Source organism: Ornithodoros turicata, unplaced genomic scaffold (genome assembly GCF_037126465.1).
Source record: "Ornithodoros turicata isolate Travis unplaced genomic scaffold, ASM3712646v1 Chromosome31, whole genome shotgun sequence".
Lineage (NCBI taxonomy): Eukaryota > Metazoa > Arthropoda > Arachnida > Ixodida > Argasidae > Ornithodoros > Ornithodoros turicata.
The window spans coordinates 106,002-124,883 of NW_026999355.1; positions in this window are offsets into that span (position 1 = coordinate 106,002).

Here is an 18,882-nt window from a genome sequence, read left to right on the forward strand (position 1 = left end):
ATAAATACGATTTCAATAAATTGAATACAATTCGAGATACACTACGCGCGGCTTGGAAGACAATATTAAATCAGAGACTAAACACAAAAGTGTTAAATTGATGAATAATTTAATGGACATGGCGCATCTAATGCTTGCATCTTTTTCTCTTTTGTGTAAGGTTGAACAGAAAAGGAGCTGGCGCGCCTTGCTATTTTCGTATGGCAAGTTATTGTTGAAAATACATCTTAACGAAGCATATGCACTTCTTTTGTCTCTGTAGTCCGAGCAGTTTTCTTTATCACCATCGCCCCTTCTTCGTATATTAGGTCCTTCCTAGTTGATTTACGAAATTTGCACTCGTCAGCCGTCTTGCAGAATAAAATTTGCATAGTTGGCGACTAATATACAGGTTGGGTGCAGAAAAAGCAGTTCCAGAACGCCATACATGCATGAATGTGAGGCTACTTTATCTGCACCCACCCTGTACTTTTGATAGCTCTCGCTTGATACTATCATATTACCTTGATTTCGGCATTGAGCCAGTCAATCTAGGCACCACAAGAGTAACGTAAAGAGAAAGGTGATGGTGTCGCCCCCAATAAGTCGATCTCGATCAGGTCCCCCAAGGTCGCCATTTTTTCATGTATTTGTTCCTATCCCGATGCGTGCAATGCCGGAGGCCGCCCTTAGATACCCCATTGTTACCAGACGTTGGCTTGCTTTTGATTGTAGCGCGCTAAAGATCCAGTTGAAGCACAATCCAAGCCAGGCCAAGTCACCGAAGGAGAAATGGACGACTGCGCCTGCGGCGCCTCGTACGACAGGTACGCTATGTGATGCACGGAGCCGTGCACTAGATCCTTCCGATCGCTCAACACGTTTAAAAACGGGACCATAAAGTGAAACACAACACAGAAAGTTGTTATACGCGTTTTATTTGGACATATAAAGACTAGATTCATTCGCAGAAACAACAAAAACATTTTGCCGCTAAACTTAGCGCGCTGAAGTGATCCGGAACGGCAACAGTGGGGTATCTAGTGGCGGCCTTCTTCGTTGCACGCTTTTCTGAGGTGAGTTTGGGGGACCTGATCTCGGAGTCATTGACTGCGAGATCGACCTATGGGCACCGTGCGCTAGCTGGAGGGCGCTGCGCTCGCTTGATCGACAGCGACACCCGTGGCGATTTCGTGCGTAACGGTCTGGTACTGACGGGGTATCGGCGACTTCGCGTATGTACGAAGCTTTGGTGCGTACGGCTAGTTTCCTGAATTTTATATGTCGGCTTTGGGGCTTTGGCCTCATTAACCTGTAAGACTGCTAGTGTGGAACTGGTTGTAGAAAGGGCATCTGCTCTGCAATACGAAACACTTAAAGTGTATGCGAAAGGGAAGCTTTTTGCACGTGGAACATTATGCACAATGTGTGACACAGTGTGTAGCGCAGACAAGAGTGTAGTATTTACGTGAAGTTAAGTGCATATTTATCCGGAAGGGACTACCAATTATTGACTACAAATCGAAGGCCAGCTACGTCCCGTACCTGCGCTATGAGGATGGAAACCTCGCACTGAAGAATTCACATGAATAGTACAGTCAACAACAAATTGGAATATGCATTATGAAGATAACGAAAAAAACTTTTTCGTTTCCTTCTCATGCATAATCCGTTAACGTAATGGTGCACTGTGATGGTAAGTTTCTTAGTCAACTTGTTCCCAATCTTGCATCATTCTACACATATCTCAGACAGATGTTGCTAAAGGTAGGGGATGCCCTTTTAGCCATTTGTGTCTGCATTTGACAAACGGTCATAATAATAAAATCAATCAGTCAACCAAGACTGTTTCAAAATATAAATAAGGCGTGTATTTTTTTTAAATGGATATGTAATGATAATAATAACGTTTTATTACTGCTAAAGAACGGCCACAGCGGCCTTCGTATAGGCGTACATAGCAGCAGACATACGAATTGTCGCAAACTGCAACATAGAAGCAGCCAGCAATATCATGCACAAGAAAAACACGACATAAACTCTAAAAAATAAAACACATTACACCACTAAGAAATAAAACAAAAGTCGGCAAGAGTTCAGAAGAAACAGATATTTGATGTTCGACAAACGCATGAATACTTTTTTTTTTGTTCTGATGACGAATAGGAAGGAGCAAAGAACCACTTGTAAACCGAGATCGCAAGATTTGGCAACGATAATAAGATCACAGTGACAGAATGCACCTACATAAAATGGTGACGGGTTGCGAAACGCAGCTCTGGGAGGACAAATACTTCCCATAATATTATAATTCCCATAAATATTCCCCTGTGTTCGCATGCACGCTGTATATTGAGGGAAGACCAGGCTTCCAAAAGCCTGTCTCTGCCGACACGCCGCAAAATTAGGGTCCGAGTAAAAGGGATTAATACTGTCTGACACATAGCAGACCTTATTTTAAAGGGACTGTCCGGTCGGAAACACAGGTCTAGGAAACACCGTCTTATGGATCCTAATGCTCCTGAGAACCACCACGCAAAATTTTTCGGAAGAAATCGGATCGTGTGATTTATAATCGATTGTTTTGTATGCAACGGTCGGCCCCGAGAAAAGGCCACGTTGAGCTCTCCTGTGACGTACGTAAGTGCAAAGCCATACGGCATTTCCACTTGCCTGTTTGCGCGCCAGATGCTGCTGGCGTTTGTCCGCTCGGGTGATCCGAAACCCGAAACTTTGCGGCAATTTTTTGCAAAGTGCTCCCTACGATTGTTATCGATGGGAAGATACGTGTGCTGCTACGTGCACTATGAGAACAATCGTGGGAATGCTTCTGGGGTGTCATTCTTCCAGTTTCCCAAGTGTTATCGTTTGAAAGCACTGTGGGTATCGAAACTGCGTCGGCACGGCTGGGAACCTACTGCGTCCAGTAAACGCTGCTCTGATCACTTCACCGAGGACTGCTTTGCAGTGTCCGATGTCACTCGGAGACTTAAAGCAGAGTTTGGATTTTCTCAGCCGGGAAAGAGATCGCGACGAGTGCTAAGATCGGACGCTGCTCCGTCCATTTTCGCGGAACCTGCATGACGACGGAGTCAGCGCGGAACCGTCGTGCAGCGAAGCGCCGAGAAGGGTAAGTGTTCGCACTTTTTGTTTAGGCCCTATTCAAATATTCAAAGAGCATTCCCATATTCCGTTTCTTCAGGGTAGCATAAATCTGGCAGCGCAATGGGACCACGAGGGTCCATGTACTGCATCTATCGAAGAGCCAGGTACGTGGACCGGGTGCGGACTAAAAGTGAATTTACAAAGCTGCAAATCGTCGTCTCTTCTTCCATTATTTCTTTTTATTACTGCGGAAGAATTTACCTGATACATGCAGTCACAAGTAGTTTCATAAAGGTGATCATGCTTTTGCAGTTACATTCCTCCATCTTTCAGAATATAACTACATCATAAAGCACATTTTTTCAGTTCACCAGATATGGGGGTCGCAACTCTGCTAACTGTTTGCAGAATTTTTGTGGGTGGGAGAATGCACTTTTATAATTAAGGTCAATCGTACACTTTATCATTGCTCGAGGCCTAATGAGCTTTTGGGATATTATCCTAGTAACGTCAGCAAGATACACTTGATTGTGATATTCAAAAGTACTCTGCAAAGAAAACGCAAGTACAGAGATGAGAATATCTCCCGCACTTGACTTTACAAAATTCATCTAAATATATACGCACCTGGATACTTCAAGTTATTTAACAACCTGGTAGATGACCTAGCTGAATGTGCAGTAGTAAGGATATAAGGCTTGCTTTACTAAAGCAACTAACTGTTTACAGCTTGCTTTAACAAAACAAATGCTCAACAGGTAATTTTCTGTGTGACATTTCAGAGACCCTTAACAGAAATAAGGGGACAGACAACAGCGACCATCTACTGTGGGAACCACAGAGATGTAGCGGAGCACGAGCAACGCAGAGCTGCCAAACAGCTGTGGCAACTCGCGAGCAGCAGACCCAGACTGCAGTGGGAAAGATGAGCTGTGGTGTGTACCGTGCTTCATCAATAGGCCATTTGGCGAAGTTCCAGGATGCAACGCGCGCCGTTGTGGAGCATGCCGGGAAATGCTGTGGGAAACGCCTGTCGTTTCGCCAGTTTCGCGGACGCTCCGACTGTATGCCACATCTGTCTAGTGTAGTTTCGTCTTCCAGAACCAACCCACAACCGCGTTTCACGTGCCTAACACATCTCCATCTCGCCGTATCATAACCAGAAGGGTGAGTATCCGAACTTTCGAGAATAGTGCATGTATTGCATGCTGCGAAGACAACGTGGTAGATGTTACTCAACGTTTCGCGGTATACTCCCTTATCACATCATATGGTTGTGACAGTGTTATGGCAGCGTATTTGCAAATGCCTGTTTGATCATGCTAACGTAAGGTTTACTCGACCGTTGATACAGGTCTCCTGACTCGGAAGCTGTCGTTCACGTCGCCACAGAGTAAGTCTGACAGCTGTCACATTTTGCCAGGAGAATTACCGATCCAATGGGACATATCTTTTACCAGACATCTTTCTGACAGGGCACAAATGCAGTCTGTGGAAAATCTCCCGAAAGGACCATGGACGAAACAGCTCAACAAGCTCACGGGCTCGTTCTGCGAGAAAAACATAAGTGATTACACCCAAAAGCTCGGAGCCAACAAACACAACGTTGCCGGCTACCGCATCTTCAAAGCTGGTAAAGTGCAAGATATTTTCCTTCACTATGGGAGCCATGTGACTATCAAGGCAAAAGTGCAAGCTTCGTTTTCACTTAAAGTACAGTACGTTGTACGTGTGACTTTGAACCAGCGTGGCAACGTGATATCTGGACACTGCAAGTGTAAAGCTGGCTTGGGTGGAGTGTGCAAACACGTTTTAGGGCATAGAAATCTTACGGAGAGAGGCTAGAAGGAAAGCTGAGGAGGAGGATCGGAGGAGAGCAAAGCACTTGAACGGGGCTCTTCCCTCTCTCAATGTATGCGATAGGAAGCAGCCATATTGAATCAGCCGAGGAAACGTCGTGTATTTCCAGCCCGTGAAAGCAGCCACAGTTCCAAAAACTGTTGCAACACTTGCTCGGTTGCTCCTCTGCTTTCGTCGGCTACATATTTTGTCAGTGTCCGCCCCTATCCAGGTTTGTAGTCAAGGCTGGTTGAGGCAGCGGCGGAGACGGCGTCCCCATGTGGCGTCCGTGTCGTGCCTGTTTCTTCGTGTGTGTATGTGTTTTCATATATCTTACGGTTTCATGGGTTCTGGTTCGTTGATCACAGTGAATGAACGGCTGCGACGTGAATGAGAGGCAACTAGCATAACCACACATAATTTGATTAGCGGCATATCCGAAACGCACAAGTTACGGCAATGCACTGCACTATGAAACGCTGCTAACGTACCGAGTGACTCGTAAATGTTGTACATAATACACTTAACGTGATAAACCTGCATTACTTCCTTCGGTCACAAAAAGTAACCAAACTTGTCTTACCGTTCATCTGCGGGACATCGGAAAGAGTGCAGACTTCCTCTCCAACGATTTGTGCGTCCTTTGGAGGTGCAGGGATTCCCTGTCATGTTCGTCTTCCCGCTATTATGATGATCAGGTGGATGTGCCATTCCGTTCTCACATTAGCAGTTCGCCACAATCTAAATCTAAAGCATTCAAAACCCTCGAAACTACCCGCTAGCGTCTGCGAGCACAACGGTTGTAGTCGGAGAGAACACGCGTGGCCGGAGAGACATGATGTCTCCTCCGTCGTTCGTTTTCCTTTCTCCTCCGTCCGACCGACCGTTCGGATACTCGCGCCTAAATCAAATGGGCCTCGCCCAATGAGCGCGAAGGAAACTGACGCCAGCTCTCGTAGACCAATGAGCATCCAAATATTTACACAGATAATGCGCAGCCAATCAGAGATCTTCGGATCAGCTGCGCCGGTGGTGACAATATTTTGGAGGCGGTGCGTTTCGCTTTAGAGCCGGCGGCTGGTCCGAACGCCTTGTACCCGATACCAGGTCAACGACTGTCGACAGGTAAGTTATTTGTTATTGCTTGTTGCCTTACAACACCGCATTCACTTCATGTATTGTGAATAAGTAGCTCAACAGTCACTGTAAATCGGGACCGGAATACGCTGTGAGCGAGACGGACAGCGTAGCTTTGCTGTTAACGATGGTAGACTATATTTCTTTACGTGAAACAATACCATCTTCATGTTATGATTAAATACCCGGTCACGTCGTACTGTCTAAAGGTATGACGCTACTGTAGGTCTGATTCTCGGTGATTTCGCTCGACAAGTTTCGTCCGACGTTGACTTAGTAGCTGTTCTGTGTACGTAGCTCCAAAGCCAAGTGTGTCAGGCTATTCGGCCTGAATATATCATTGTGCAGTAGCGCAATAAAATATATTTTTTGTACTAAGGTCGCTCATCACACCCCATGGCTGCGAGCTTCTCACAACACTATCATAATCGTTCTTATTTTTTCGCGTTCAATACATCTTTATATGCATAGGTGTATACAGGGGCGGATCCAGGCTTTTCCTGAGGAGGGGGGTCCAGCCATGAACAGCATGCTAGACACGCAATCTAGGGTCAATTAAACACTATGTGAAGACAGAAATTGAGGAGGGGGTCAGGACATCCGCACCCCCCCCTCTAGATCCGCCCCTGGGTGTAAATCTGATACTAATTTTCATCTTGCAGCCACCGAGCTCAGTCCCCAGTAGCAGTCCTTGCCAGAGGCAGTCCGACATCGTCAGGCTTCTTCAAACAAATTCCGGAGCAATATTAATGTCGTGTTGTTTTCGTTACCTCCGACATGCTGTGTAGGTTTTGCAGCATGGCCGTATATCGCACAATAAAATACTTAATGTGGCAAAAACAACCAGGGCTCCGTCGTTTTCCTGTAACTCCCACTGCATTCGGACAAACGCGAACCAAAAAACAGTGAAAGGAAGAAAAATGGAACAACAAAAGAAGACGGGAAGCAGAGCAGAGAGGAGGAAAGTAGTGAGGGAGAAACGGGCGACACGTCATTTACTTCACTGACGACATATTCAAAAACAAAAAAAAAAAAAAGGGGGTGGCTGGTCCTCAGTCATTGGTCCAGCTCCAGAGGTCACGTGAGTTTTCCGCTACAATAGATTTCTACTACAGCTTCGCGGCCCTGACTACACCGTCACCTTTCTATTGTGGATAACACGCCGGACGATGTACGGAGTAGGTGGTTCTTTTCGGTAATTCGTCTGTTATTCACCGAAAGATCACTTGTGCCGCGATGTGGTGGTGGTGGTGCTGGTGAAAGGGCTCACCGTTGTCGGCCTCACAAAGGTGGGCAACGTTACGACTAAAGCCCTCGTGGAATGTGCGTCATGGGCCGACTTCTAAGGGAACTGTGCCGCCATATGTCTGAAAGTGTCTGAGGAAAACCCAGGAAAAACCCCAGACAGCACAGCCGGCACCGAAATTCGAACCCGGGTTCCTCCTAGTGTCAACGTAACATGGCCAGCACGCTAGCTACTGAGCCACGGGTACTGGTGTGCTGTGCTGTGCTGGTGTGCCGCGATGTACTGTTCGGTTCCCCAATGCTGCACCTACTGCGCTGAACGCGGAATAAACGTGTCATAGCAGGCAGAGGTGGAGAAGTTACTTTTATTTTGTAGTGCACTACCGTTACTCACTACTTTTTCAAAACGTAACCCGATACGTTATTCGTTACTGTTGCGGTAGTAGGTAACGTGTTACTAACGCCTTTACTTCTGATAAGTAACGCCATTACTTTTGTATTACTTCACCAGTAATCCTTATAATATGTACCACTACTTGGTTGAGTCACACAAGGGCATTCCGCAAATCAATACAAGCAATGTTAGGCACAAACAACGGTAACATGAACACAACTTACAGGTATAGGACTTATTACAACGCAGAAGTAGTTGGTGTTCAAAATGTTCATTTGTGAGCTTCGCCCGTTTGGCTGAGAAGACGTCCTTTGCAGTGACGTGACCTGTTATCTCACACAGTACACATCCAAACAGCCAATTCCTTGGTACACTGTCACTTGTTCAAGGGGTAGAGGCTATTTTTTCTGTCGCTTTCGCCCCATTACAAAAAATAGCAGAGGGAGAAAAAAATAAAGGTGCTGAACAAACGTGACATCTCAACAAGTATATGTCAGTAATCCTACTTTTGCACTCTTCGTGGGTAGAGTCACTAAATAGGGAGCAGAGTAGCGACACTGAGCCACGCCGGCGAGAGAGACCGCCATCTTGGGTCCGGCGCGGCTGCGTCGCCTAGCAATTGGACGCCAATCTCCCCCTTCCCCGCCGGAGAACTGCGCGCAGCCGAGTCAGCTCGCAACCGAAGAAACCGGTTTACGATGGAGGGGACTCAACATGGACGGCGCGTTCTTGGAAGGAGAAACCACGTGACACGATCCGCACAATCGAGGCCACCAAAGGGCGGCTCCGACGCGGAAGAGAAATGCGATACTCTGTGCCCCCATTTAGTGAATCTATTTGTGGGTGCCACAGGGGTGACACAAAGCTGCCATTGTTGTAACTACCCTCAAGCGGGTGCTTTTGGCAAAACTGCCATCTTGTCCTGGTCGCACGTCATAGAAAACGTCATTTTGATGTCATGTGACTTCGTTTGCGTGATGCATAATGTAAAACCCCGAGACTAGGGAACACGAAAGGACAGACACAACACGTTCCCTAGTCTCGGGGTTTTACATTATGCATCATCTTCACCAGCTCGCTTGCTTCCTAGCCATTTTTTTCGTTTAGATGTCGTTTTCCCGTTTACCGACATATTTCCGTCACCATAAAGCCAAGAGATGAACGTATTTTGCCACAGTAAACTATGCTGTGCTTCTTCCGCAACATGGTAGCCCATTCCTCCTTAGTTTAAGTACATCGCATCACCGCGGTCGTGATGACATCTTTGGAAGTCGTCAACAGTATCAGGCCTTATGTGCAAAACTGCGCATTTTATTGCGAGATTATCGGATAAAAATAATTACCGTGATCGAAAGACACCAAAACGTCGTGCAGAAACAACAACCGCATTGTTTACAAACGGTTTGGCCGCCGATCACGGACGCCGCCATCTTTAATGTCACGTGTGCCTTGACGTTTGCTGTGACGTGCGACCAGGAGTCCAGGACCTGTCCAGGATGCATTGCGTTCGCCCAGCACGCTTTCGTCTACGCGGAGCAATACGTTGGATGCCACCCCTGTGGTGGGTGCCTATGTGACCTTCTTGTCATTGTTAAGACGAATAGAAAAATTCGGGGATTTTCCCGGAGTCTGCAGGCACGGTCCTCAGCTCAAGCTTTCAAGTTTAGACAGTGAAGCAATACGCAGTAACGAACCCGAATACGCAGTAACGCATAACGCCGTTACGCGTTAGTTAGTAAAAATGTAATGACGTTACGTTAGTCATTATTTTTCTCTCAAATGTAATGCGTTTCCCTATTTCACTACTCGAATGGAACACAATACCGGTAACGCACTACTTTGTAACGCGTTACTCCAACACCACTTAGATAACACAAGGCCTCTTCGTGCTTCCCTCTCCCTGCGTGTGACGTAACGCTAGTTGCTCGAGCCTGATCCCGAGTCCGATTGCCCGATGCATGCTTATGCAAGCGTTGTGCAACTTGCCGGTCATCTCTCCATGCTCCTAGTGTCTGTTTCGTGACATTTTGGCCTGTGCGTCGCGTACTGGATTGTCAGGTTTCTCGAGTGACAGGCAGAGGTGGGCACCCTAGCGAGGGCTTGTGAGGGTGAGGGCTCCCTCACCTCACCTCACGGAATTTGAGGTGACGTGAGGTGAGGAGCATCTTTTGGAGAAATGGTTGAGGTGAGGTGAGGAAAAATCTTCCTAGAAGACGCTGAGGTTAGGTGAGGTAAGGGAAATTTTCCTTGGGAAAGACTGGGATGAGGTGAGGAAAATTTTCTGAAAACTTTTTGAGGTGAGGTGAGGAAATTTTTTCTCCGGAAAGGCTGAGGTGAGGTGGGATGAGATACATTTTCTGAAAAATTTTTGAGGTGAGGTAAGGTGACGAAAATTTTGTTAAAATTTTCTGAGGTGAGGATTCCTTTTCATGTGAGTAGAGGACGTTTTTTCGTGTGTCGAGAGAAGAAAAGGGAAAATTTGTCCGAAAATTTTTAGGTGATATGAGGCAAGTTGGCAAAAGGTAGTTGTTAGGGCTGTCTTCTTTACTTTATTTGTTTTTTCAGTGACTGTTGTAAACCGAACGACGCGAGCCGTTGCACTTCACTATCAATAATTGCTGCTTATTGGCTGGTCCTGAGTCCTGACGATGGGTCTAGACATTGGCTGCATATCCCACAAAAAGTAGGGGGCAATATGGGCACGACATTGGGTGCACTGATGACGTGACACTCATACGATTATGATTCACAAAGCTGCGCTTCGATTCGACCACCACTGTAGCGCTCAACCTATCGGATGCCATGCGAAGGCAGTGAACGAGACAATTAGCAACGCACCTGCCATCCCACTAGCTGATGGCGAGCGGCCATGATATAATGCGTAGGACATGATCCGTAAATAATTTTAGCTATCATCGCCATTCATCAGGTACTCACCGGAGTCGTGGCGCTTTCTGGTCTCTGTTGCGCTTGCGCCACAAACACCTACAGTGACAATCTACCGCTGAAGCAGAGTCGGGTCCTGATGCTTTAGTCTCGATACTTGCTTTACGCTGCGTACTTTCGTCATTAAAAAAAAGTGAGAATCGTCGACCTTGAGCAGGGAGGGGCACCCTCCTAACTGCAAGTGAGGTGAGGTGAGGTGAGGGAAATTTTTTTATGCAATTCTGAGGTGAGGTGAGGTGAGGATAATTCTCTGAAAAGGCTTTAAGGTGAGGTGAGGTGAGGAAAGATTTTTTCAGGAAAGGCTGAGGTGAGGTGAGGAAATTTTTCTGATAATGCTTTGCGGTGAGGTAAGGCGAGAAAAATTTTCTGAAAAATTATTTGAGGTGAGGGCAGGCGAGGAAAACTCTCTGAATCTTTTTTTTTGAGGTGAGGTGAGGTGAGGGAACTTCTCCAAAAAAGTAGTTGAGGTGAGGTGAGGTGAGGACAAAGCTCCGTCCAGGAAAATCGAGGTGAGGGCAAAGACCGTGAGGAGTTTTGCCCACCTCTGGTGACAGGTACGTATGCTTTTGGAACGCTCTATGTAGAGCTAGGCAGTGTCCGTTAACTGAAACGATGCTGGTGAGTCAGTTCCACATGGGCCGGTGCTGTGTTCCTCGCTGTCGAGACAACGACGACGAGGGCCCAATTGTGCATGTGTTCTCGTTTCCAAAGGATGAAGCTCTCAAAGAATCAGAGCTGAAGGCGATTCCACGTGCAGATTTTTAACCGAGCATTCGCTCCAAGGTGTTTAAGTAAACTTGAAGCCACTGCCGCTGGAATGCGCTGTGGAATCTTGCTTACATGTTGATTGTAATCCGGTTATCCTCACTCTCGCAGGTCTGCGAACTGCATTTTCAGCAGAGCTGTACCTAACGCGTTACTCGGTAACGCGTTACTATTTTTGGTAACTAAGTAACGACTTTGTTACTTTCTAAAAAATTTAACTAATAACGTACTTAGTTACAAAAGTTGATAACACGTTACTGCAGGTTCCTTTTTTTTCCTCACTGTCACCTATCACGACTGCCAGTTGCGGTTTTTCCCGCTCACATAGCGGCATTCAAAGAGGTCCAAGAACACACACGGTCCTCAGGATGTCCCCACAGTGTCATCGTGTCCTCGTCCTTCAAGGTGTGTCCCCAGAACGTCCTGAGGATGACACTCAGGGACTGTCCGTGAAGAGTCATTCAGGTACGTCCTGTGCCCGTCCCTGTGGGTAACTAGCCGGACGAGAAATATTACTTTGTTTAGTTTACGTGCTCAGACTCCCTGAACACATTTGTTTTGTTTTTAGGCCGATCCTTGGACCGGATTGACATTTTTCTGAAACAAAGGGTGGTCCAGCGTAAAATTCTCTGCCTCCGAAAACGATGACTGTCTACGATACATGCAGCATTTCTCGTGGAAAGGACAGAAATGCGCGATCCTGTCGCACTGCTTTTGACTTTCAAAAGTCCTACCTGAATGCAAAACAAAAGGAGTAAGAAACATAGACTTTGCAGTGATTCAGAACTCATACTTCAATCAATTCCTCGCTTGGCGTATTTTTTATTTGCGTAATCGAAAGAAACGTGGACAGCTCACCCTTCGTTTTGTGTTGCAGGCGAGGGTCGACGTAACCCTTGCACGGAGGGTCAGGAAGCAACAAATAGTATGTGTTTTCGCGTCGGAAGAGAATTCTACCTTTCGGTGTGGATTTTTCTATGTCTTTTATATTTCTTTCTGCTTCCATTTTAAAGCGCAGCGCTTACTGTCTGCTATGGAATGCGCTAGGAACGAACAGCCAGACTTTATTGCGGCAGTTAACCAATATGAATGGAATCCGTATGCAACTGTTTTCCGTGCATGTGCAATAAAAAAATGTCCATATTGGTTGAATGTGTCAGCACATAAAAAATAAAAGAAGAATAGAAAGAATGGTTCATCCTATAAGTGCTCTGGCGCTTTCTAAAGTTGTCCTCACGTAGCGTCTGTGGATGATCTGAGGATACCGTGGGGACGCTATATTGGTGCCAAAATGACATGTTGAGGATGATTTGAGGATCAGATTCACCCTCCTGGGGATGTCACCCCCGTCCATGCATGATGCTCTTAGGATATCCCTAGGATGACACTGTGTTGGGGGTGTTCTTTGTGTTCCTCCTTTCAAGGATTCATTCTCTCAGGGCGTTTAGTGCTTTGTCTCTCTGTCCCCTTGTTGGGAACTCATGTCATAACTAATTTATGCTACCAAGATTTTATGTTACACCAGCTACCCCAACTTTGCAACTCATGTCAGCCAGCTTTGAGTACCAGTTGCTACTGAAGTGCAACTCATCATGGATGAGCTGGAAAAAAAAGTAAGAAATATAACAACAACAAAAACAACTTTAGTTTTTACCTTGGAGAGTGGGGAGTTTCATCGCCACAGGCGATACTCTACCCCATTGCTGGTGGGAATGGGGGGAATAAAATAACGAACCCCTTCACAATAACGATCGAAGTCCGATGGTGTCCAGAAATGTCAGAAGAGATTTGAGCGCAGAGCGTTGCTGGGCTGGACTGGGCCAGGGACCAAGCAATTTCGATAGGGAGAAAGGGCGAGAGTCTTATAGCCGACGAAGAGACTCGGAGAGTGTGGTTCGGGAAGGTTGGTAGTGAGGGCAATGAAGAAGAATATGCTCCAGATCCTCAAGAGCACCACAGTGGCAAGTAGTAATAGGGGGTGTCCTTTTAGCGGGCGGTCCAAACTACGGCACTCCTGCCCCTGAGCCCTGCGAGTATTTTTCCCCGCGCGGCGCGTGTGCGGAGGGTTGTCCGCGCGCTTATCGGCGGGGGAGGGCTGTGCGCGCGCTCATCGTAGCGTATTTTTCAACCTGGGCCGACATCTTTGGCCATACGTGGGCCGACTTCACATATTTTTCCGATACAACAGGTTAGCGGTTTACATGCAGAGACATGCAAAGAAGGGTGATACACAAAAAGTACAAGTGAAAATATATTTATTAATGCCAATTGCAATGCCATTCAAGTTGAGATATATTCATTAAAGCCAGTAGTGCTGGGAATTGTGCCAATTGTGATGCCAATCAGGTGAAGGAGAAAAACCCAGCCGAAAAACCTTCACCACCTGTAACAGGGCGGCGCTCGGGTGGAGGGCTGCTGTGGTTGGCGGAGCGTGACCGGAGGGCTGCGTGCGCGCTTACCCTTCAGCCTGGGCTGACTTCTTTCACAATTTTCCTACTTGGGCCGACTTCCCAATTTTTTTCTGGTACAACAGGTGGGCGGCGCTCGAGTGGAGGGCTGCTGTTGTGTGCGGCGCGTGGCCGGAGGGCTGCGTGCGCGTTTACCCTTCAGCCTGGGCCGCCGACTTTCGTCATTTTTCAGCCTGAGCCGACTTGAATCGCAATTTTTCCAGCTACAACAGGTGTGCAGTAGGCTGTTTACATGCAAAGGATAGCCATACACAAAAGTACAAGAGAAAATATATTTATTAAAGTCATTAGTGTCAGAAATTATGTTATGACTCTGCGTGAATGGGAAAAACTTAGCCAAAAATCTGAAGTAGAAGGAACACAATACACGTAACAAAGAATATGCTTATTACAGGTATGATACAATAGCATTGAATAGGTATCACAAATCAAACACAATATTTTTTTATTAACAGTAATCACAAGTTTTCAATGAATCGGAAGTGATAACACATTTAATCAAAGAAGATATTCTTATTCTATACGATTACAATCAAAATTACAAGTTTTATTATAAAAGCCTGAGACGTGAGAACCTGATAGATGTAAGTAATTTCGAGCACAATATGGAAGCTAAGTTTAATATTCGAATATGACACAAATTTAATTTTTTATGAAGTGAATAGCGCAGACATAAGGCAATAATTTGAATCAACACATAGCATTAATATAGAACCAATCATAGGCATGTAGGGAAATAATAGCTACACCATATCAAAATGAGAAACACTCACAACATTTAATCAAAGAAGATATTCTTAATCAATATGATTATAAACAAAATTACAAATTATATAATAAAAAGTCTAATATTCCTATACGTGAGAACCATCAGTGCAATAGCGGGATGTTCTGATAGTTGTATGTAATTAAATGTGAACAGCACAGACCCTGGAAGACTATGGGACACGAACACAAGAGGAAATAAAATCTATACCACTACATTGATTAATCAAAACAACATAGTAATCTATCATTCCGAAAATCAGAAGAAGAAAAAATCAAACACATCAGAAAATAGACATGTTAAAAATGAACTTCACCACATAGCACGCTCCTAGCCAACAACCAGATCTGATGATATCTACCCTGATTTGTTGAAGACGGCTGCCAATAGATGTATGGAAGACCACGGAACACGAACGACAAGAACGACACGAACACAATAGGAAATAAAATCTATACCACTAGAAAGAAGATATTCCTAATCAAAACAACAGAGTAATCTATCATTCAGAAAATCAGAAGAAAAAATCACTCATCAGAAAATAGACATGTTAAAAATAAACTTCGCCACATAGCACGCTCCTAGCCAACAAACATAACAAAGAATGCCACGAACACAAGATGAAATAAAATCTATATCACTACAAAGAAGATATTTCTAATCAAAACAACGTGAGAACCATCATTGCAATAGCGTGAATATCTGTCACAACATTTCGAGGGCAATAGGGAATCTCAGTTTCATATTCCAACATTACTCAACTTTTAATTTCTTATTAAGTGAACAGCATGGACGTACGGAAATAACGAGAAACAACACAATCAACAGCTACAATTTATAGAGAGCCAAACCTGCGCACCATCCAACACAGAGAAATAATAGCTAATCAATCAATCTATCAAAAGGCGAAGTAGCACAGACTTATAGCGGGAATAGCAAGTCGGCTGCTGGAGCCAGGCTAACCTTTCCCCTCTTTCGTGGTTTTTTGTTTGTTTTGTTTCGCCATAAACCTATATCCCCCCCCCCAGAGGAACACGTGGCGACACGTAAACAACAACAGAGGAAAATAATCTATCATTGAACCATCATAAAATCGACCAATATACAATTTTCATTCTAACAAACACTACGAACCTTGATGGAGGTATCCAAGACGTAGGAAATATGCACTGTTTTCACTCTTTTCCTCAAAGCCAGGAGACTTTATGTCTCTATCTATGTGACCATAGCACCGCTAATGCTTTATCACTCAAAGGGTTAGGGGCTATATTACTTCGTCCAGCAAACGGGGCGCTTTAGAGGTCAGATAAGAGAGTTCAAAGGCGATATATTTTATTGTGCAGCGCAAATAGATGTCGATATCACTCGCGGAGGTCACTATCTTTTCGCATCCTTTCCCTGAAACGGAAATCTTCCATCAAAGTGGTTGACAAGTCGAATAAGTTTGTAGAGATGCGATATTGTTATTGAACATGTAGAGAAAGTTCAAATTATTAATTGGTAGCAACGATACTCAATCAAAAACGAGAAACAAATTTAATTACATCAATTTTTGTAATATCTTGCAACATAAATTTCTAATGAACCACACAGAAATATCAAATGTGAAATGCAACTTAGAGTTATGAGGCATTCCCATCTTAGAGGTACTTACTTATGTCAATCGAGTGAACAATTCAAACAAATACAAGACAATAATTATTTCGAGCAGTAAGTTCACAACTCATAGAACATCAGTCGAGTGAATACTTGAAACAAAATCAAAACAATAATTCTCACGACAGGTGGAGATTATAGCATTCTAAACCAGATAATAAAATTTTAATCAATAAAATGAACATAGATATGCTTTTAATTAAGTGTAGATGTGCACTTGAAAACAGAAGAGACAATTGCTCTACATTGAAAAGATGGACAGATTTTGTACTCGATACCATAAGTCATGGGAAGATGTGATAAAAAACTGCTTCGAAAAGAAGGAGCCGCGAAACGATTTCATTATCGCTGCATTTCAATACGTCCTATACGTCGTATTCGGAGAAATGGTACAAACTACAGAACTGAAGGTGCAAGAATTTATATGCCGAATCTACAATACTTATAAAAATATCTGCACATCAACGTCGGAAGGGCCACTGGGATTGATGGCGGAATTATTTAGGTTTGCCAACGAAGAATTGAAATACACTAGACCAGATGTAATTGTAATCATTGCAATGGGCATTGCGTTCATCAAGAAAGCAGTCGGATCAAATTATCTTATACAAGCCGTCTATAGCGCACGATTCATTACGGATTTGTTGAAATTACACATATCTGAGATGGAAACTACATAAAATCTTATCACGTGATATGTTCCACTACCACGGCAACGCAATTATTTTCTTCTACCAGTCAGTGATGTCGAGTCAACAGAAGTTCAATATTGTCGTGCAAGGTCTGATGTATTATCACCTGTTGAAACTCAACAAACATATCAATTGCGGTGGACCACCGGACGATTTTCATCTAATACTCTCTTGTATGCCATTCAAGAATCTTCATACAAAGAAAGGAAACATCAATAAGAGACTGTGCAAGTTCATCGCGACAAAGTGCAAGTTGTTGAAGCAATACAAACACGGCGACAACATAGCGCCTGCATTAACCAACGCTGGATTCAAGCGCCCAATAATCACAATGTAAACTATTTAATGTCTTCGGAATTCATCAATGAAGACAACAAACGAAAACTTCAGAGTTTGAAATAGAACTGTAATTTATCGAAATAAACAAGTGTATATAACTGAAACAATAAATGTAATCTTTGTCATCATTATAATGAATTCTATGCGTCGTAACGAAAACAGCTTATGATTAGATTGAAGATCGCTAAGGAAACGAATATTCCACAATTTGTGTAAGAATTCTCATATGGAATGAGACCTGACCACCAAATAGGTTTTACTCGACTACACTCTGTACAAGTTCAACAACCGAAGGATAGAATTGCTGGAGAAGGATCGGTCATTGAAATTTAGAGACATGATACATCAGTCTATGATTACAAAAAGGATCACTAATCTCATGTGAAAACTTATCATATTCCATGAATTAAATTCCACAGTGCATGTATATTTCTCAATCAGTTGCTCTAGCCCAGACATAGTAAAAGAAGAAGAAAAGGCGTCTTTGACAAGCAACCCGATTGGACTGCGGAACAAATGAATAAATATTTTTGTCCACACAGTTGTCCGTTTGTATGACTGGATAGGAAAAATGAGCCGTCCAAGATAGGGCAAAACGGGAAATAAGGCAAGCTAACTGACTGCAGCGGGATAAGTCAAAGCGTTCGCGACACAGTGTCATCGACTTTTACAATCGCATTCGGGTTCAGTGCCTGGGAGATAATACGAAGCCTTCGCGAAAAGCGAATCTATTATCAGATGCCCCAATGCAAACGGAAGATTTTACGAGCATGACGTGCACGCCAAGTCTACATTTCTAATCACATAGTCTTCGTAACACACAGCACACAAACGCATATGAAATAATTTCCAAGTGGCAATCAGATTTTGGGAGAAGCGGATCACACAACCGCCATCAGAAGTGCTTAACCAATATACAATGAAGATGAGCGTTACGCATAAACACAATGGAAGATATGTTATATTAATTATAATAACCAGATCAGCGCAGGTCACACATAAACGTAGATTAAATTCACAAAATATACTCGAGATTTCCCGTAACCATACAGAAAAACCACTACAAATGGAAAGGCACTACTTTAATTTTATAAGTCTCTAGCTCATAACGTTGTAAAACGCAAATTCCACACTAAAGATCATTTTCTTCTTTAAATTTTCAAAGTCAAAACTGCACGCTATTTCTTTCATTTTTCTAAAGATATAGATTATAAAGTTGTGCATATACTCACACATACTATACAAGATATTTGATTGTGGATTAATTGCTAAAATTTATCGATTCACATTCAGGAGAAGTGGTGACTACCACACATCAGTAAGAGTTTAATTACATTTTGAACAGGTATTGCGATTTATGATCAGTGTTGTAGAATGTGTAATTTCACAATACGCAAGCTTTAGGTCGCTCACTTTGACGAGCACTCTTTCACGATGTCAGAGAAGTTAATCGAATGGATTGATATTTTCTGTATACACTATAACATAATGCGAATTCTTTATGTCGTGGATATTAACAGTTACGAATATTTTCCGAACGAAAATTTACTT